We start from the raw sequence: 21,987 nt of genomic DNA on the forward strand, positions 1-21,987 counted from the left end.
CTTTTGCTTTAACTCTGCAATGATGGCATTTTGAAACAGCAAAATCCTTCGGAGTTTCTTTCATTTGTTGTTTTGTCTTTGTCTTTGGGGAATCTTGTCTCTCCATTTTCTTCATCAGTTGATCATCCATTATTTTGTATTTCTCAGCTTTCCATAAAGTTTTATCAAGTTTGACATTTGTCATTTGTATATTTTTGAGCGACCTCTTCCAAACTTTTTCCTTCCAGCAAGTATTCGACTTCTCATTCCTGTTGCAGATGATAAGGAAGGGGTTTCAGGGCATGCATCAGGGGCAGGTAAGTTAGGGGCAGGTAAGTTAGGGGCAGGTAAGTTAGGGGCAGGTAAGTAAGTTAGGGGCAGGTAAGTTAGGGGCAGGTATGTTGGCCTCATGTTCTGGTTGCAAGTCATCTGGTGAATGAGGTGGTGTTGCCTGATAGGTAGGTCTCCAGTGCAACTGTTTTCTTTAAAGTCTGTCTTCTATTCTGTTAGTTGCGTTTCCATTGCCTTCTCTTGCTTCTTTGTTTTTGCTTTGTAAGCTCAGAGATAGATTTCACTTCTCTCTTCTCTTTTTTTCTTCCAGTATTTCTCCCTTTCTATTTGCAGATGCAGATGTATTTTTATTTTGTTTCTATGTCTGTGACCTCTGTGCTGTTTTATGTGGCATATTTTAAAAGCAAAGAAAAATACTACTTAAGTTTTTCGAGATTAAATTAATTTAAAGCATGATTAAATACGCCTAAAATACATTTAAAAGTACAAAGTAATAACATAATATATTTTTGTAATTTCCGCTACGTTCGGTCATTTTCACAACAGTTAAGTTTGTGATGGAAATGACTGTCATGGAAATGACACTACAGTTTTTGGAGAAAAATGATTGGTTAGCATGTTTTGGCTTGTATTGCAGCTGGCATATTATTTACACTAAATACATAAAAAAGAAGAAAAATTAATACAATTCTACCACAAATTAAAGAAATTATAACCTGTTTGGAAATGACTGACAATAAAAATGTTCACTACACAATATTTACGCAATATTTACCTAGATTTAGCTTCAACTTCTGGACATCATATCTGGAACAACTGTCCGCTGCAGCAATGTGCTTCAGTGTCGCAATACGTTTCCATGGTAACTAAGTTAACATTCTCTTGCAAAAACTTTATTAATGAGGAATTTGCCCTCTGTGGTGGAAATGACACCACTACCAAAGGACAGGTATATTTTGTGGGGCAGGTGAGAGACTGGTTAGCAGAGCTCAACAACAACAAAAAATCCCCATAAATATTGATATAGATTTTATTTTATTGACTATTTCTCTAGGATATAACATTATATAATGTGCAATTATTAATGTTTTCTAATAGAAAAACATACTAGAAGCTCAAAGGTTTGGGTCAGGGACAAGGACAAAACAGTGAAATTGAGGTATAAAATGCATCTGAAAAGTAGCTATAATACTTGATAGAGAGGTGTTAAAGAAATCTGGGGTGATTGTCGTATGAACTTAATGTATAGATATTTTTTATAAAAGCCCCCAAATTTACCGAGGACATAGAAGTGATCGTAGTTGCAGAATCACCCAGCTACTCTGTAAGCTAGCTTGACGTACTAGAAAGTAATATAAACAAGTTGAGAAAAAAGTAACTCCAAGAAATGTGGTTTATTACTTTCTGAGGTAATTTGGTTATCCTGTCTTGATTGTAGAGGTTCTATTTTGCTATCTTACAAAATTAAAGCGATCTCTTTGAGTTTAGTCAGTGAATCAGGCCGTCTCCATGGTAACCAGATACTCTTACTGCTGTACATGCCTTCAAACTAAGGAAATATTTGAGGGGCTCTATGCAACACCCTTAAACAATTCCCTTAGGTAAGGGGAAATGATCCCTTAAGGTAAACCCTTAAGGGAAACATGTTTTATACAACCAGGCCCTGATACACTTAGATTAGATGGTGTCATCTCAATCAAATCTCAATCAAATATTACTACCCAAACATGGTTAGGAGGAGGGCATACTATAATAAAATGGTGTTGGGTCTGTAACTTATCACCCTGCTCATGGAGAAAAGCACCCTAGCTAATTATAACACACAAAGTAAGAAAAACAAATAAGTGCATAATTCTAGCATTGCCTAAAATTATTAATAAGATAGACCTATATAAGCAATATAACAGTGGAGATGTACAAATTATGGCAATGGCATATATGATGATAAGCGGTTAAGAGGCAAGCCGTAATTTTTATTAAGACATGAGCGAGCTGAGACGGATGTAGCCTATATGCCGCCTATTTGTTCAGAATTCTTTTAATTTACAGAGCGACATAAACATGGGCCTTTCTTACAGTATTCTCCTTGTACATCAAGTCAGAACCATATAATAAATAACGTGGGTACATAAGCAGACAATGAAAGCTCTTACAATATTCAATCATTACATTTCTCTAAAACAGGCTATAGGCTACATGTGCACTACCAAGTCCGAACAGTAGACTACACAATTTAATGCATGCTATAATTCTGACAAGCACGTACCTATTCTCCTCCTTTTGTTGGTTGTGAAGTTCATCTCTGTGGTGTGTAGTTGAGCCACAACGTTTGATTTCCCCAGCAATCTGAGTTTAATTAACAGCGTTGTCTACTGTATATGTTATGCACAATTCTCATGTTTTGAAACCCTTTCAGACAGATGTTTTAAATCCTTAAACCCAGACTTGGACCACACACCCTCTCCACTGAAAAACAGGCAGGGGACGCGAAATAGTGATTGCTCTGAGATGCTTGCAGTTAGCCACTGCTTCCTTCCAAACCACTCATTGTTGAATTTGCGATTTCAGACTTGTTGTGTAATGTTTATGTCCAATGGCCGATGAGCACCAATACATTTTATCTCTGAGTTCTCTTTATATGCAAAGGATTGAAAAGGATTTGCCAGTAGATTGTCGACTTGATTCATGGTGACGACTGCTAGCTTGCTAGCTAAGATTTTGAAAGTATGAAAAATGTTGAAAGTATCAGTCCAATCAAAGGTACTGTAGATATGTCATGTCATTCTATCTGTGGCCAATGACCTTGAGCCTTCTTGGATGGGCACTTGTAACCCAAGGCGCTAAAATGTTCGAGCTCTAACAGACTTGGGGGTGACGTGCTACCCCATGAGTGATAGAAAACTTAGCCAATCATGACAGAAAACTGAGCCAATCAGGCGCAACACTCTGTATTTTCTGCTGGCTTGCCCCACCACCACAGAAAGCACTGAGCTAGGCTGAAACACCTGCAATTTGGAGCTGCCTTACTCAAGAAAGCAAAAAAGAGACCATGTTTATTTGCGGCTTTATTAACTCAATGACATTTGTTTTACATTCTTTGCAATCTGATATGTGACGTGTATTAATGCCAAAATAACAAGCAAAACAGGAAAAAAATGTACCCCCCAAAAAATGTACCTAAAAATGTGGGGCTCAAAACCCTGAATGACGGGTCACCACTGAGCCTATGGAATATTGACTGGCATTGACATCAACAGGAGTTTCATATGAAAAATCAAGTTGCAAACAAATTACTCAATTTCAGATACCACCTTTTGTGTATAACTCTATGCCTAATGGTGCCCCCTTCCTTTGTCCTTCTCTCACAGGTGAGCAGTGTAGCTCAGTGAACGAGTCCAGTAGTCTTCTGGGGGGTTCGCCGCGACGCCAGTGTGGGCGTAAGGGCTCACCCTACCACACCGGTCAAGTCCACCCTGCTGTGCGCGTGGCCGACCTTCTCCAGCACATCAACCAGATGAAAACTGCAGAGGGGTACGGCTTCAAACAGGAGTACGAGGTAGGAAGTATAGGTACAGAGGCATGGTTGTGGCTGATGTGTGTTTGGGTGGTATAAGGGTGTATTGCTGGGGAAGGTGTGAGAAAATACAAGTTTGTAGTCATGTCATCATACACTATTTAGGGGTTTAAAATGTAGAATAAGTCATAATTTAGAAGTCAAAATTGTAGACAGGAAATTATGCATTAAGTAGATTGTGTGAAGTTATCACTCACATCCCAGTTCTTACAGATTGCAAAAATGTATTATCAGGGTTAAAAAACACTTCTTGGACCAAGTTCACTGTGAGACAATTAATAAATCATCATTATCTGAAGCTCAAATTTGTCAGAGTGGCTGTAGCTAATAAAGCCCCCCAATCCCCAGGGGTTCTCCAGACCAGGAGGCCATTTGTTCCCCAGCCCAGTGACCGTCAATTGTCTCAGCATCGGGGGCTCGGTGGCTGACCTCCAGTACCACACTGAAAAAAGAAGATCCTTAGTTAGTACTCTGGTTGGAGGAGAATTCTCAACAGAGGTTTTTGGGCTTGTATAGGATGTCACCAAGTTGAAAGTGTTCTTAAGTGGTGCACGGCACAATGAGGGGGACATTTTGTGAAATCATCGCCTACAATTAAGGAGAGAAGCCTTGGGGGACTTATAGGCTCTGTTCAAAACTTCTTTATGCATCAGGGAGTGTGTGTTAAGGAGAGTCTCCCTCGGTTCCATTATCTCCCGAGGGCTCCCGAGTGGCGCAAACCCTGGTTTGATGCCGGGCTGTATCACAACCAGCCGTGATCAGGAGTCCCATAGGGCGGTGCACAATTGGCCCAGCATCGTCCGGGTTAGGGGAGGGTTTAGCCTGGGTAGGCCATCATTGTAAATAAGAATTTGTTCTTAACTGACTTGCCTAGTTAAATAAAGGTAAAATAATTGAATATCTCTCGACATTCAGACTATGGAACTGAGTCTGTACTTTACCATAGGTAGAGAGGGAAATGTTTTGTTTAGGGAGAAGGCAGAACAAAACCCACTTATTATTCCAGTACCTCTGTAAAGGCTGATTTCCATGGCTGTCTGTCTGTGTCGGGCCACATTTTGGAAGGCACACAGCCCTGAAAATTTTTTCTCCCCTGTGGGATACTTCTCCATGATTAGGAAAAAGGAAAATAGTCAAAACCGGTGGGATGGTTGACACAGTAATATTGCACTGGGGGAGAAAAAAGACAGCGATAATTTGTAAACACTGCAGCAAAATTATTCATAACACAGTTATGTAATGGCTCAGACTGTTCTTTACTGTGTCTCGTCTTGTCTTTCATCCGAGTTTTACTCTTCATTTTTTGTGTGATCCTCAGAACCAATTAACCCCTCCCTCCCTCCCTCCCTGCACCCTCCACCCTCCACCCCGATCAATGGGCCTCACTCTCCAAGTCTATATTGGGGAACAGTGGTGTAATCCCAGGCAGGGTTTGGGTGGTTACTCTCTCTGTGGGGAGCAGCAGGGTTGTATTCCCCTGCTCAGCATGCAGGCTTGGATTCGCCCACAGTCCCCCCCTGGTGGCTGAACAACCACAGGGGTGTGTGTGGGGGGGAACTTGGCCCCACACACTAGGAAGAAGGAGTAGTTTGGCTGATGAGAGCATAAGAGAGCTGGATCCTGCTGCTGGGGTTGCCCTGGAGTCAGGACTGTCATGGGATGGCGATAGTGGGGCATGTTGATGAGAGGACAGGAGTGTGTTGGAACAGAGTTCTGCATGGGACCATGACTAGGCAGGACGTATGGAATTCACTAGAGTGCTCTCTCTGTGTGTGAACATGAAGCTAAGGCTCTTCCACATGTTCTGCATGATCAGTTAATGTGAACAGGTAGCTACTTGTCATATGATGCTTTTGAGCTCCCTTTCAGCTCTAATGGTCTTTGAATAGCACTACACCGTCATGATGTATGCATTGGCTCACTACTTGAAAGATATTGCTCCAATTATACTATTTCCCCCTTACGTCACTCAAACACAACAGACAACTGCAGATATAATGGTTTAGAAGAGACGCATTGTAAATATGTTTGACTCGATAGGGGAAGGGTGGTATTGGTGATAGTATCATTAACATGTACTTCCCTACCCCTTCACAGAGCTTCTTTGATGGCTGGGACTGCACCAAAAAGAAGGACAAAACTAAAGGGAGGCATGAAACGTTGATGGGATGTAAGTCATCATGGACATGCCAGCCCTCTTGGGACGAATGCACTGGTAAGCAATATTGTCAATCACAAATGTGTGTTATATTCTTTTACATGAAAATATTGATATGTAGGATCATTTGGCCAGGTCTTCCATGTAAAATAGATATTTTTACCTCAGTGGAAGAACCTGAGGTAAAAATACAGTTGAAGTCGGAAGTTTACATACACTTAGGTTGGAGTCTTTAAAACCCGTTTTTCAACCACAAATTTCTTGTTAACAAACTATAGTTTTGGCAAGTCGGTTAGGACATCTACTTTGTGCATGACACAAGTAATTATTCCAACAATTGTTTATTTATTATTTCACTTAAAATTCACTGTATCACAATTCCAGTGGGTCAGAAGTTTACATACACTAAGCTGACTGTGCCTTTAAATAGCTTGGAAAATTCCAGAAAATGATGTCATGGCTTTAGAAGCTTCTGATAGGCTAATTTATGTAATTTGAGTCAATTGGAGGTGTACCTGTGGATGTATTTCAAGGCCTACTTTCAAACTCAGTGCCTCTTTGCTTGACATCATGGGAAAATCAAAAGAAATCAGCCAAGACCTCAGAAAAAACATTGTAGACCTCCACAAGTCTGGTTCATCCAATTTCCAAACGCCAAACGAAGGTACCACGTTCATCTGTACAAACAATAGTACGCAAGTATAAACACCATGAGACCATGCAGCTGTCATACCGCTCAGGAAGGAAATGTGTTCTGTCTCCTAGAAATGAACATACTTTGGTGCGAAAAGTGCAAATCAATTCCAGAACAACAGCAAATGACCTTGTGAAGATGCTTTTGGAAACAGGTACAAAGATATCTATATCCACAGTAAAACGAGTCCTATATCGACATAACATGAAAGGCCTCTTAGCAAGGAAGAAGCCACTGCTCCAAAACCGCCATAAAAAAGCAATATACATATACAGTTGAAGTTGGAAGTTTACATACTTTTGAAGTATGCTTGGGGTCATTGTCCATTTGGAAGACCCATTTGCGACCAAGCTTCAACTTCCTGACTGATGTCTTGATATTTTGCTTCAATATATGCACATCATTTTCGTTCCTAATGATGCCATCTATTTGGTGAAGTGCACCAGTCCCTCCTGCAGCAAAGCACTCCAACAACATGATGCTGCCACCCCCGTGCTTCATGGCTGGGATGGTGTTCTTCGGCTTGCAAGCATCCCCATTTTCCTCTAAACATAATGATGGTCATTATGGCCAAACAGTTCTATTTTTTTTTTCATCAGACCAGAGGACACTTTTTCTCAAACTACGATCTTTGTCCCCATGTACAGTTGCAAACTGTAGTCTGGCTTTTTTATGGCTGTTTTAGAGCAGGCAATGAGTGAGTTGAGATCCGTCGGTAGTTCCTGGGCTGCTAGCTCGTCCTTCATTTCCTCTGATAATCCGTGCAGGAACGTGTCTAACAGCAATTCCGGGTTCCAGGCACTCTCAGCTGCCAATGTGCCGAAATCCACCGTATAGTCTTGTCGAAGCTGGAGTAACTTCCGGGCAGGCCTGTCTCCCGGACAATAGAGAATCGAAAACCTTCTTCACCTCCGCCACAAACTCCTCCAGACTGATGCATACGGTGGACTGTTGTTCCCACACTGCCATAGCCCAGGCTAGATCCCTCCCGGACATCAGCGTGATGAGGTACGCTATCTTCGAGCGGTTGGAGGGGAAGGAGGAGGGCTGCAGCTTGATGACAAGAGAACACTGCGCGAGAAATGCCCGACAGGTTCCCGAATCTCCAGCGAAGCATTCCGGGGTAGGTAAGCGGGGTTCTCGGGAAACCGGGGTGGCCGGGGAGGCCACGCTGCTAACAGCTGGGTGACTGAGGGGCTGGGAGGTTACCATCGTGGTAAACTGCCTGACATACAACCCGCGGAGTTGCTCCAGCAATGTGTTCAACTCGTGGTCATGGCGTTCGGCCAAGGTCTGGAACCCTTCCGTAAGACCATGAAGCAACTCCTTGTGCCTTCCAATGGTGGCTCTTTGGGAGGAGACAGCGTTGGGGAGCTGGTCCGAGTCTGCTGGGTCCATCATGGCCAGTTTCGTACTGTCAAGGCTCAGGAGAAGACCCAGATGCAGACAGTTTCAAAGTAACAAAAGTTTATTACAAAACAGGGGAGGCAGGCAAACAACAGGTCAAGGGCAGGCAGAGATCAGCAATCCAGAGCAGAGTCCAAAAGGTACAGAACGGCAGGCAGGGTCAGGGCAGGCAGAGGTCAGTATTCAAGGGTTGTGTAACAAGGTACAGAACGGCAGGCAGGCTCAGGGTCAGGGCAGGCAGAATGGTCAAAACCAGGAGAACTAGAGAAAGACAGGAGCATGGGGAAAAACAATAGTAGGCTTGATGAAACAAAATGAACTGGCAACAGACAGAGAGCACAGGTATAAATACACTGGAGATAATATGGAAGATGGGCGACACCTGGAGGGGTGTGACAAAAATCCATAGATTATGGCCTAATTTATTTATTTCAATTGACTGATTTCCTTAGTGCTGGTCGAATGTTGAAATGAGCTGAAATAAAATATGGCAAAACCTTTTTCCATACGCACAAATAGCTTATTTCTCTCAAATGTTGTGCACAAATTTGTTTACATCCCTATTAGTGAGGTGTGACATATCAAGAGTCTGATTAAACAGCATGATCATTACATAGGTGCACCATGTGCTGGGGACAATAAAAGGCCACTCTAAAATGTGCAGTTTTGTCATACAACACAATGCCACAGATGTCTCAAGTTTTGAGGGAGTGTGCAATTGGCATGCTGACTGCAGGAATATCCACCAGAGCTGTTGCCAGAGAATTGAATGTTAATTTCTCTACTGTTAGCCGCCTCCAACTTCGTTTTAGAGAATTTGGCAGTAGGTCCAACTGGCCTCACAACCTCAGAGCATGTGTAACCATGCCAGCCCAGGTCCTCCACATCCTGCTTCTTCACTTGCGGGATTGTCTGAGACCAGCCACCCGGATGAAACTGGGTTTGCACAACCAAAGAATTTCTGCACAAATGGTCAGGAACCTTCTCAGGGAAGCTCATCTGCGTGTTCTTCGTCCTCACCAGGGTCTTGACCTGACTGCAGTTTGGCGTTGTAACCGACTTCAGTGGGCAAATGCTCACCTTCGATGGCCACTGGCACGCTGGAGAAGTGAGCTCTTCCCAGATGAGTCCTGGTTTCAACTCTACTTGGAAGATGGCAGACAACGTGTGCCTCATGGAGGTGGTGGGGTTAGGGTATGGGCATGCATAAACAGATGTCCTAATCGACTTGCCAAAACTATAGTTTGTTAACTTCTTGCGGATTTGTGGGATGCTAGCATCACATTTCGAAAACTTCCGGTGGAATTGCAGAGCTCCAAATTCAAATTAAATTACTATAAATATTAAACTTTCATGAAATCACAAGTGCAATACATAAAAATAAAGCTTAACTTGTTGTTAATCCAGCCGCCGTGTCAGATTTCAAAAAGGCTTTACGGCGAAAGCAAACCATGCGATTATCTGAGGACAGCACCCAGCAGACAAATGCATAACAAATCATTTTCAACCAGGGAGTTGCGACACGAAAGTCAGAAATAGCGATATAATGTACACCTTACCTTTGAAGATCTTCTTCTGTTGGCACTCCAAAAGGTCCTAGTTACATTACAAATGGTCCTTTTGTTCGATAAAGTCCTTCTTTACATCCATAAAAACTCAGTTTAACTAGCGCGCTTCAGTCAATAATCCACTCGGTGTCCCTCCTTTAAAATGCATACAACATGAATCCCAAACGTTACCAATAAACTTATCCAAACAAGTCAATCAATGTTTATAATCAAACCTTAGGTACCCTAATACACAAATAAACAATACAATTTAAGACGGAGAATCGTTATTGTCTTTACCGGAGAAAAATACCATTGAACGCGCTCTCATTCACATGCTTGGAAACACTAGAGCCAAAATGGGAGCCACCTAGAAAAACTACAATTTCTGGCTAGTTTTTCCAAAAACCAGCCTGAAACTCTTTCTAAAGACTGCTGACATCTAGTGGAAGCCCTAGGAACTGCAATCGGGCACAATTTCGCCCTATTATAAAAGTGCCAGCAATTGAAATCAGTGGTAGGATGACATTTTTTTGGGGGGGGGGATGGTTTGTCCTCAGGGTTTCGTCTGCCATTTCAGTTTTGTTATACTCACAGACATTATTTTAACAGTTTTAGAAACTTTAGAGTGTTTCTATCCAAATCTACCAATTATATGCATATCCTAGCTTCTGGGCTTGAGTAGCAGGTAGTTTACTTTGGGCATGCTTTTCATCCGGACGTCAAAATACCGCCCCCTATCCCAAAGAAGTTAACCTCTCTGGGACATGTGGGACGCTAAATAGCTTTACGGCGAAAGCACATTTTTCAATATTCTGAGTACAGAGCTCAGCCATCAAAGCAAATTATACAGTTACCCGCCAAGTTCTGGAGTCAACTAAACTCAGAATAAGTATTATAAATCTTCACTTACCTTTGCTGATCTTTGTCGGAATGCACTCTCAGGACTCCCACTTCCACAAGAAATGTTCGTTTTGTTCGATAAACTCCATATTTATGCCCAAATACCTCCGTTTTGTTCGCGGGTTCAGATCACTAATCCAAAGGCATAATGCGCGAGCGCAAAACCAGAGACGAAAAGTCAAATAGTTCCATTACCGTTTGTAGAAACATGTCAAACGATGTTTACAATCCATCCTTAGGGTCTTTTTAACATAAATCTTCGATAATATTTCAACCGGACAATAGCGTATTCATTACAGAGGAAAAAGAAGGAAGGGCGTGCCTGCGTGCCTGCGCAGTAAACAACTCGTTGGTCCCAGGCTTGAGTAAGTTGCTATTCTCTGCCCAGTAACAGTAGAAGCATTAAACAAGGTTCTAAAGACTGTTGACATCTAGTGGAAGCCTTAGGAAGTGCAAAATGACCCCACAGACACTCTAGTTTGAATAGGGATTAGATAGGAAAAACTACAAGCCACTTCCTAGTTGGATTTTTTTCTCAGGTTTTTGCCTGCCATATGAGTTCTGTTATACTCGCAGACATCATTCAAATGGTTTTAGAAACTTCAGAGTGTTTTCTATTCAAATCTACTAATAACATGCATATCCTACCTTCTGGGCCCGAGTAACAGGCAGTTTAATTTGGGCATGTTATTCATCTGAATTTCTGAATACTGCCCGCTGTCAACAACAAGTTTTAAAGAAGCAATACAACTGGCCTTCTTTAGGTTAGTTGAGTATCTGGAGCATCAGGTCTGTGCCCAAACAATTTGAGCTTCTACTTTTCAAAATCCACCTTTCCAGGAACAAGTCTCTCACCGTTGCCACTTGCTATAGACCACCTTCTGCCCCCAGCTGTGCCCTGGACAACATATGTGAATTGATTGCCCCCAATCTATCTTCAGAGCTGTTAGGTGACCTAAACTGGGACATGCTTAACCTCTCTAGGGTATGTGGGACGAAATCGTCCCACCTACTCAACAGCCAGTGGAATCCCGTGGCGCGTTATTCAAATACCTTAGAAATGCTATTACTTCAATTTCTCAAACATATGACTATTTTACACCATTTTAAAGACAAGACTCTCGTTAATCTAACCACAATGTCCGATTTCAAAAAGGCTTTACAACGAAAGCAAAACATTAGATTATGTCAGCAGAGTACCCAGACAGAAATAATCAGACACCCATTTTTCAAGCTAGCATATAATGTCACATAAACCCAAACCACAGCTAAATGCAGCACTAACCTTTGATCTTCATCAGATGACAATCCTAGGACATTATGTTATACAATACATGCATGTTTTGTTCAATGAAGTTCATATTTATATCAAAAACCAGCTTTTACATTAGCATGTGACGTTCAGAACTAGCATACCCACCGCAAACTTCCGGTGAATTTACTAAATTACTCACGATAAACGTTCACAAAAAACATAACAATTATTTTAAGAATTATAGATACAGAACTCCTTTATGCAATCGCTATGTCCGATTTTAAAATAGCTTTTCGGCAAAAGCACATTTTGAGATATTCTGAGTAGGTAGCCCAGCCATCATGGCTAGCTATTTAGACACCCACCAAGTTTGGCCCTCACCAAACTCCGATTTACTATTAGAAAAATGTCTTCGTCAGAATGCACTCCCAGGACTTCTACTTCAATAACAAATGTTGGTTTGGTTCAAAATAATCCATAGTTATGTTCAAATATCCTCTGTTTTGTTCGTGTGTTCAAGACACTATCCGAAGGGTGACGAAGGGTGACGCGCCCGACGCGTTTCGGGGCAAAGAATTTCTAAATATTCCATTACCGTACTTAGAAGCATGTCAACCGCTGTTTAAAATCAATTTTTATGCCATTTTTCTTGTAAAAAACGATAATATTCCAACTGGGAAACCCTGTTTTAGTTCAAAGACGAAAAAATAGAAACATGGTGTCGCCTCGTGCACACGCCTCAGTCTCATTGTTCTCTGATCGACCACTATCCAAATGCGCTAGTGTTTTTCAGCCAGGGCCTGCAAAGACATCATTCACCGGTTTGCCGCCTTCTGAGAGCCTATGGGAGCCGTAGGAAGTGTCACGTTACAGCAGAGATCCTCAGTTTTCAATAAAGAGAGTGTAGAAGCCCAAGAAATGGTCAGACAGGCCACTTCCTGTAAGGAATCTTCTCAGGTTTTTGCCTGCCATATGAGTTCTGTTATACTCACAGACACCATTCAAACAGTTTTAGAAATTTAGGGTGTTTTCTATCCAAAGCCAATAATTATATGCATATTCTAGTTTCTGGGCAGTAGTAATAACCAGATTAAATCGGGTACGTTTTTTATCCGGCCATGCAAATACTGCCCCCTACCCTAGAGAGGTTAACACTCCGGCCATCCTACAATCTAAGCTTGATGCCCTCAATCTCACACAAGTTATCAATGAACCTACCCCAGGTACAACCCCAAATCCGTAAACACAGGTATCATCCTAACCAACCTGCCCTCCAAATACACCTCTGCTGTCTTCAACCAGGATCTCAGTGATCACTGCCTCATTTTTTGCGTCCGCAATGGGTCTGCGGTCAAACGACCACCCCTAATCACTGTCAAATGCTCCCTAAAAAACTTCAGCGAGCAGGCCTTTCTAATCGACCTGGCCCAGGTATCCTGGAAGGATATTGACCTCATTCCGTCAGTAGAAGAAGCCTGGTTATTCTTTAAAAGGGTTTACCTCACAATCTGAAATAAGCATGCCCCATTCAAAAAATGTAGAACCAGGAACAGATACAGCCCGTGGTTCACTCCAGACCTGACTGCCCATGACCAGCACAAAAACAACCCGTGGCATATGGCATTAGCATCAAATACCCCCCGCGATATGCAACTTTTCAAGGAAGTTAGAACCAATATACACAGGCAGTTAGTAAAGCAAAGGCTAGCTTTTTCAAACAGAAATTTGAACCCTCTCTTTCTAAAATTATCTGCCGAAATTGTTGTAAGCCCTATTGTAAGCCCTATTACTGGCCTGTTCAACCTCTCTTTTGTATCGTCTGAGATCCCCAAAGACTAGAAAGCTGCCGCGGTCATCCCCCTCTTCAAAGTGTGAAATACTCTAGACCCAAACTGCTACAGACCTATATCTATCCTACCCTGCCTTTCTAAGGTCTTCAAAAGCCAAGGTAACAAACAGATCACCGACCATTTCGAATCCCACCGTACCTTCTCCGCTATGCAATCTGGTTTCTGAGCTGGTCATGGGTGTACCTCAGCCACGCTCAAGGTCCTAAACGATATCATAACCGCCATCGATAAGAGACAATACTGTGCAGCTGTTTTCATCGACCTGGCCAAGACTTTCGACTCTGTCAATCACCACATTCTTATCGGCAGACTCAACAGCCTTGGGTTCCCAAATTACTGCCTTGCCTGGTTCACCAACTACTTCTCAGACAGAGTTCAGTGTGTCAAATTGGAGGGCCTGTTGTCCGGACCTCTGGCAGTCTCTATGGGGGTGCTACAGGGTTCAATTCTCGGGCCGACTCTTTTCTCTGTAGACATCAATGATGTCGCTCTTGCTGCTGGTGATTCTCTGATCCACCTCTACGCAGACGACACCATTCTAATACTTCTGGCCCTACTTTGGACACTGTGTTTACTAACCTCCAGATGAGCTTCAATGCCATACAACTCTCCTTCCGTGGCCTCCAACTCTCTTAAATGCTCTTAAATGCAAGTACAACTAAATGCATAATCTTCAACCGATCGCTGCCCTCACCTGCCCGCCCGTCCAGCATCACTACTATGGATGGTTCTGACTTAGAATATGTGGACAACTACAAATACCTAGGTGTCTGGTTAGACTGTAAACTCTCCTTCCAGACTCACATCAAGCATCTCCAATCCAAAATTAAATCTAGAATCGGCTTCCTATTTCGCAACAAAGCATCCTTCACTCATGCTGCCAAACACACCCTCGTAAAACTGACCATCCTACCGATCCTCGACTTCCGCAATGTAATTTACAAAATAGCCTCCAACACTCTACTCAACAAATTGGATGCAGTCTATCACAGTGCCATCCGTTTTGTCACGAAAGCCCCATATAGTACCCAGCATTGCGACCTGTATGCTCTCGTTGGCTGGCCCTCGCTTCATATTCGTCACCAAACCCACTGGCTCCAGGTCATCTATAAGACTTTGCTAGGTAAAGCCCCACCTTATCTCAGCTCACTGGTCACCATAGTAGCACCCACCCGTAGCATGCTCCAGCAGGTATATTTCACTGGTTACCACCAAAGCCAATTCCTCGTTTGGCCGCTTTTCCTTCCAGTTCTCTGCTGCCAATGACTGGAACGAATTGCAAAAATCACTGAAGCTGGAGACCCATATCTCCCTCACTAACTTTAATCACCAGCTGTCAGAGCAGCTCACAGATCACTGCACCTGTACATAGCCCATCTGTAAATAGCCCCATTCTGTAAATAGCCCCATACTGTTTTTTTTGCTCCTTTGCACCCCAGTATCTCTACTTGCACATTCATCTTCTGCACATCTACCACTCCAGTGTTTAATTGCTAAATTGTATTTTTTTTCACCACTATGGCCTATTTATTGCCTTACCTCCCTTACCTAATTTGCACACACTGTATATATACTTTTTTTCTCTTGTTTATTGACTATATATTTGTTTATTCCATGTGTAACTCTGTGTTGTTGTTTGTGTCGCACTGCTTTGCTTTATCTTGGCCAGGTCACAGTTGTAAATGAGAACTTGTTCTCAACCAGCCTACCTGGTTAAATAAAGTTGAAATAAATAAAATAAAAAATATGCATTTGGGTTCAATTACAGGCTCAAAATGGCCAAAAACAAAGATCCTATTCTTGTTCTGAGAAATGAAGGCTATTCCATGCGAGAAATTGCCAATAAACTGAAGATCTCGTACAATGCTGTGTACTACTCCCTTCACTGAACAGCGCAAACTGGCTCTAACCAGAATAGAAAGAGGAGTGGGAGGCCCCAGTGCACAACTGAGCAAGAGGACAAGTACATTAGATTGTCTAGTTTGGGAAACAGACGCCTCACTAGTCCTCACCTGGCAGCTTCATTAAATAGTACCCGCAAAACACCAGTCTCAACGTCAACAGTGAAGAGGCGACTCCGGGATGCTGGCTTTCTAGGCAGAGTTGCAAAGAAAAAGCCATATCTCAGACTGGCCAATAAAAAGAAAAGATTTAAATGGGCAAAAGAATATAGACACTGGACAGAGGAGCGCTGCCTAGAAAGCCAGCACTCCGGAGTCGCCTCTTCACTGTTGATGTTGCTTACTGTTGATGTTGAGACTGGTGTTTTGCGGGTACTATTTAATGAAGCTGCCAGTTGAGGACTTGTGAGGCGTCTGTTTCTCAAATTAGACACTCTAATGTACTTGTCCTCTGAATGGAAGGTGGGAGAAGTGTTATAGTGTGGACACTATATACATAATCACATTAAATATGAATTGTACTTACTTGCAGTATAGTATGATTGCTATTCATGTGTGCATGGTTATTATTGACTGTAACTTTTCCCCTTGGAAGATGTCATCACCCTGAGTCAGATCTGTACAATGCGACTGTTTGGCTGTATTTATGCCGTTTGTACATTTACATGTAACCTTTATTTAACTAGGCAAGTCAGTGAAGAACAAATTCTTATTTACAATGACGGCCTACCCCGGCCAAACCCAGATGACGCTGGGCCAATTGTGCGCAGCCCTATGGGACTCCCTATCATGGCACGAATGTGATACAGCCTGGATGTGAACCACGGACTGTAGTGACGCCTCTTGCACTGAGATGCAGTGCCTTAGACCACCGCGCCACCCGGGAGCCAGGTGTTCATGGCTGTACACATTTTATTTCTTAGGTTGAAAGTAAAGGAAAGTGATATTGAAATGCGTGTAGGCATTCCTTGTCAAGTTACTACAATAAATGTGTTATTCTATGTACATATTTTTTTATAATGTAAAAATGTTTAAAAAAATGAATGGATGTGTTATTTAATTGAGTTGTATGTGGTGTGGATGTACTGTAATGTAATTGGAAACATGGCTGATATGTGATTCTCCCATTGTGTCCATTCCAGACAACCGCCACAGAGTCAAGCTCCACCCACTCCTTGGAGACCCCAACTCCGACTACATCAACGCCAAGTACATAGACGTAAGTCTCAGTTCACCTTCCTTTCTGCTCAGAATCCTGTCCAATCACAGTGTTATACTGGGAAACACATCAAGTCATTACTTATCCCTTTTTGAAAAACCACAGTCCATTTCACGGTATTTTGTGTCGCCCTAAGCAATCCGGTTCCCCAGATTTACCTGTGAGAGGTTATTCCTATTCCTGGAAACACCAGGCTAACCCCCCAACCCACCCAACCCCCATCCAATCACAAACCTTCCTCTTGGCATCCGGCCAGATGCCATGTATGTTTGGTGACTACCTCTACAACCCCTTATCCAACGCTATTAATAGACAATACATTCATTTTATAATACCAAGTCCTGGCGGTAAAGCCCTTTGTAAAATCCCCCAATCCCTCTGAATTGAACAGACTGGATTGATGTTGTTCAAACCCTGGATGGACGGGGAGCAGCTCTGAGACATGATCTCTTTGGCTGCTCACCTTCACTTCATTATAATTCTTGTTTCCATCTGCATCAACTAGAATTTCCCGTAGAGCAACATGCATCATCAATTTGTTGGACTGTACAGTCATGAATGCATATTATTATTCCATTATAAGAGACAAACTTGTCTAAAACGCCTTGTCGGAAAGGTGAAAGCACTCCTTTTACATCGTTAATCCGGGAGAGATATAGAGAGAGGGGACTTGTGGAGGAGAAATGCTTTTAGGGGACTTCATTAGCATAGAGAGGGCACTTGAGAGGGAACTAAAATGGGTCCGTCCTATTTTGACTCCTGCCATTGTGAGGGCGCCAATTAGAGTGTCAGGGCACAGGGAGACCAGGCATCATTAGAGACATGCCACTGAATGCTTGGGTGCTGCCCGCTGTAGGGCCAAGTTGGCCCCTGACAAGGCTAGCCCTGGCACTGAATGATAAATGTCTTCCCTGTGGCTCAGTTGGTAGAGCATGGTGTTTGCAACGCCAGGGTTGTGGGTTCGATTCCCACGGGGGGCCAGTACAAGAGCGTCTGCTAAATGACTAAAATGTAAAAAAAATTAAAAAATACGTTGCTACAGGGGAGTTCTTGTGGAGAGCCCATTACTATTTCACCAGAGGTTACATGGAAAAGTTTATCCTCTCTCTTTCTGTTTGTTAAAGCAGAGGTTGAAGAAGTGCGAGCTCTCAGATAGTTTTTCTCTTTAGCATTTGATTTGATCTCTTTGTCACTCATCGCCTGGCTGTGTGCCTGTATGTGTGGCTGTGTGTGTGTGGGTATACAGTATTGTGCTGTATGTATATGCATGCTTGGCAGCTGCCTGTGTTTGTCATGTGTTGTAGTACATACAGTGCAGTATTTTCCATCACCACACTCAGCAAGTGAACCCTGCTGAATGCTATATGACAGCCTCTAATTTGTTAAATAGGGAGACAGTCCAAATCAATACACACACATGGCAGCACGTGCATGAACAAGTGCACGCACGCACGCTCACACACGCACACACAAAACACACACTCAGTCTCATACACACATACTGTATGTAAACAAGCACACCTCTCTATACAGGTTCTCCTCCTGTCTGCAACTTTATTTCCTTAGATTTCTCAATCTTCTTTCATTATATTACTTGTGCTTGCGTGAGGTCAAATCTCAGGATGTTACGGTTACCACTATGACCGGTTGAGGTGGTGCGTGGATGCCGTGGACATGCTGAAAGCACTGTCTGAGGCACAGATGGCTTACTTAGCATGTCATCCCTGTTCTCTTTTTCAGGGCTACCATCAATCCAACCACTTCATAGCCACTCAGGGTGAGTATCCCGCCATGTCTGGAGTTGGCTGCTTGTGTGTGGGATTGTGTGTGTTTTTGTGTGTTAAATTGAGGTTGACCAACCTACCCAATGAACTTCCACGTAGGGCCTAGCAACAGTGACACAGACAGACCTCAAGTGTCTCTCCATCCAATCAAAAGGTGACTGCATGTGTGACCCGCCAACCCTCTGCATGACATGGGGTGGGTGATACATTGAGACAGAGACGGAGAGAGAGAGAGAGAGAGAGAGAGAGTGTGTGTGTGTGTGTGTCTGTGTCTGTGTGTGTGGGTGTGTGTGAGAGAGAGCCTACAGATCTCCCTCTGTCAATCTGTCAATCATCCACAACTGTGATCTCTTACTAAGCAGCAGTTTGGGTGCATGAACTGTGTGTGTGTGTGTGTGTGTGTGTAAACATCAGTTTCCTTTTTGTGTGTGTGCATGCTTTTCCATGCGTGCATGTTTGGATGTGTAGATACTCTGAGAGTGAGAGAGAGAGAAAGTGTGATAGAGTGTGAGACTGAGTGAGTGAGCTATTCTTAGTGTCTTCCTCGGGGCCATATGATCTGTTTTCTGTTTCACCTGTCACTTCTCATACTGAGCCACAGTTCGCTGGCACAGACCAATGAAAACCGCTATGAAGCACAGTACAGCACAACTTTAATTACAGTAGGGCATGTGACCTGACCAGGAAAAACTATTTGGTCCTACTTATAACCTAGCTGCATGTACCTTGACCCTGTGTCCAAGAAAAGTGACTTAGTACAGTAGTATCAGGTCACGTGGTCAGGAAACAATCCTGGCCCTAGTCATATTGATAATTTGTATTTACAGCAAACTGTTTTTGACTGAGATGGTTGATGTGATGGTTTTACCTCTCTGTCCCACAGGGCCCAAACAGGAGACAGTGTATGACTTCTGGAGGATGGTGTGGCAGGAGAACTGCTTCAGCATCGTCATGATCACTAAACTGGTAGAGATAGGCAGGGTGAGTCTCACACTCACACTTCTCTCCTCATACACACATCTCACACAGTGCAAAGGGGGACACAATAACATTTTCTCCGGACTGTATTCAGGTCCCTGCTATTTGCTCAGACAGAAATAATTGTTAGAGTAATTGAAACACCAGATGAATGTAAATGCTATAGTAAGGGTCCCATTATTTTCTTCTGAAGTCATAAACATAGACATAGTGGTTAGGATGACAAAATGTTTCTATCAATATCAGTACATCAACTTTGCTGTTCCCTCTTAGCAACTGTACTCCATAATCGATGTGTTAGCGCTGGATGGTTCGTCAGCTGAATCAAAAGAACATCTAACCTAAATAAAAAATTACAAAATCCTTTGTGCCTTAATGGAAAACATTAGTGGTGGCCCAGTTTTAGATATTATGTTCCCCATCATTAAAGACTATTACCTCCTCTATCTATGGAAGATTTTGTTGGAGCTGAATTTAAGTATAATTGTTCTGTGTCTTCTTCCTTACATTTATTTAATGCTGAGCAGTAGGTAACATAATTCTCCAACAAATAACACGTCTTGGTCAAACACATGTCAAACACATTTCTGTGACTATCATTGTATGCAGATTTGATCGAATGTTATTTGTCTCTGACCAGGTGAAATGCTGTAAATACTGGCCTGATGAAAGTGAGATATATGGAGACATCAAGATTACACTGCTGAAGCTGGAAACACTTTCGGAGTACACAGTTCGTACTTATGCCTTGGAGAGGGTAAGTCCAACCATTCTGTCACGTCCTGACCCTAGTAAGATGTAATTTTCTATGGTAGAGTTGGTCAGGGCGTGACAGGGGGTGTTTTGGGTTGTTCTATGTTTTCTATTTCTATGTTTAAGTTTTAGTTTTTCTATTTCTATGTTGGGATTATTTGGGTTGATCTCTAATTGGAGGCAGCTGATCCTCGTTGCCTCTGATTGGAGATCATATTTAAGTAGGGGTTTTCCTTCCTGGGTTTTGTGGGTAGTTGTTTTCTGTTTAGTGTATGTCACCTGACGGAACTGTTGTCGGTTGTTTTGTTAAAGTGTATTCATTAAAAAATAAATATGAGCACTTCACACGCCGCACCTTGGTCTCCTTTAGACGACCCGCGTTACAGAACTACCCACCATGATTTGATCAAGCGGCGTGCCCGGGCAGAAATGGACACCTGGTCACATCAGGAGTGGATTGAGACGATTGACTGGACTTGGGGCCTACCGGAGCCTACCTTGGAAGAACGAGAGGCAGCCCCCTCTCACACACGGGTAGTTTGGCTGGGCCAGGACTGGGACTTGAGCCAATTCCCCGTGCTTTTTTTACACGGGTAGTTTGGTTGGGCCAGGACTGGGACCTGAGCCAATTCCCCGTGCTTTTTGTGGTGAGCATGTGCCTGCCTCTCGCACTCTCTCTCCAGTGCGCCTCCATAGCACAGTACATCCTGTGCCTGCTCCTTGCGCTCTCCCTCCAGCGTGCCTCCAGAATCCAGTACGTCTTGTGCCTGTTCTTTGCACTCTCCCTCCAGTGCGCATCCATAACCCAGTACGGCTTTTGCCTGCTTTGAGCACTCGGTCCTCAGTGCGTCTCCCCAGTCCGGTGAGACCGGTTCCTGCTTCTCGTACAAAGCCCCCAGTGATAATCAATGGTCCGACGCCTGTAGAGATGATCCATGGCACTAAGCCTCTAGTGATGATGCATGGCCCGGAGCCTGTAGGGATATTCCATGGCACGAAGCCTGAAGAGGTAATCCATGGCCCGGAACCTGAAGAAGTAATCCTTGGCAAAAAGCCTGGAGGGATTATAAATGGCCCGGAGCCTGTAAGGGGCACGAACCTTGTAGGAATAATCCATTGCCCGGCACCTGTAGAGATAATCCATGGTAAGAAGCCTCCAGTGATGATCCTTGGCGTGGAACATGTAGAGATGATCCATGGCATGGAGACAGCAGCAACGGTCACTAGTCCGGAACCTATTATGACGCTTTTCCGTCCAGAGCCTCCAGTGACACTCCTCAGGTCGGAGCCTCCAGCGACGCCTCCAGGGACGCTCCCCAGTCCGGAGCCTCCAGCGACGCTCCCCAGTACGGAGCCTCCAGCTACGCTCCCCAGTCCGGAGCCTCCAGCTACGCTCCCCAGCTATTACTAAGTATATTTCCCTCATTCTTTTCATATTTGGGTTTCTTATGGCTTCACTGCTCAAATATACCCTGATGGCATTGTTTCTTCATTCAGCGTTTCCAGGCAGTATTCTATAATAGAGAGTCTGTGATGTTTATCAGTCCAACTGAACAGAACCAGCAGTCAATCTGTCTCAATTATGAGGTGCTTCTGTTGTGAATGCATCCTATTCAGAGAACATGGCTCCACAGAGGCCTCTTTGACTCCTCTTTGTGATAAAGGCACTTGGCGGACATATAGCAGCATGTCTC

General features: G+C 43.3%; 1 pseudogene; it reads left to right on the top strand.

Annotated features, from left to right (window-relative positions):
- Positions 1-21,987, top strand: part of LOC115165376 (receptor-type tyrosine-protein phosphatase U-like) — a 282,163-nt pseudogene that overhangs the window by 243,717 nt on the left and 16,459 nt on the right.

The sequence above is a fragment of the Salmo trutta genome, chromosome 3 (genome assembly GCF_901001165.1).
Source record: "Salmo trutta chromosome 3, fSalTru1.1, whole genome shotgun sequence".
Taxonomy (NCBI): Eukaryota; Metazoa; Chordata; class Actinopteri; order Salmoniformes; family Salmonidae; genus Salmo; species Salmo trutta.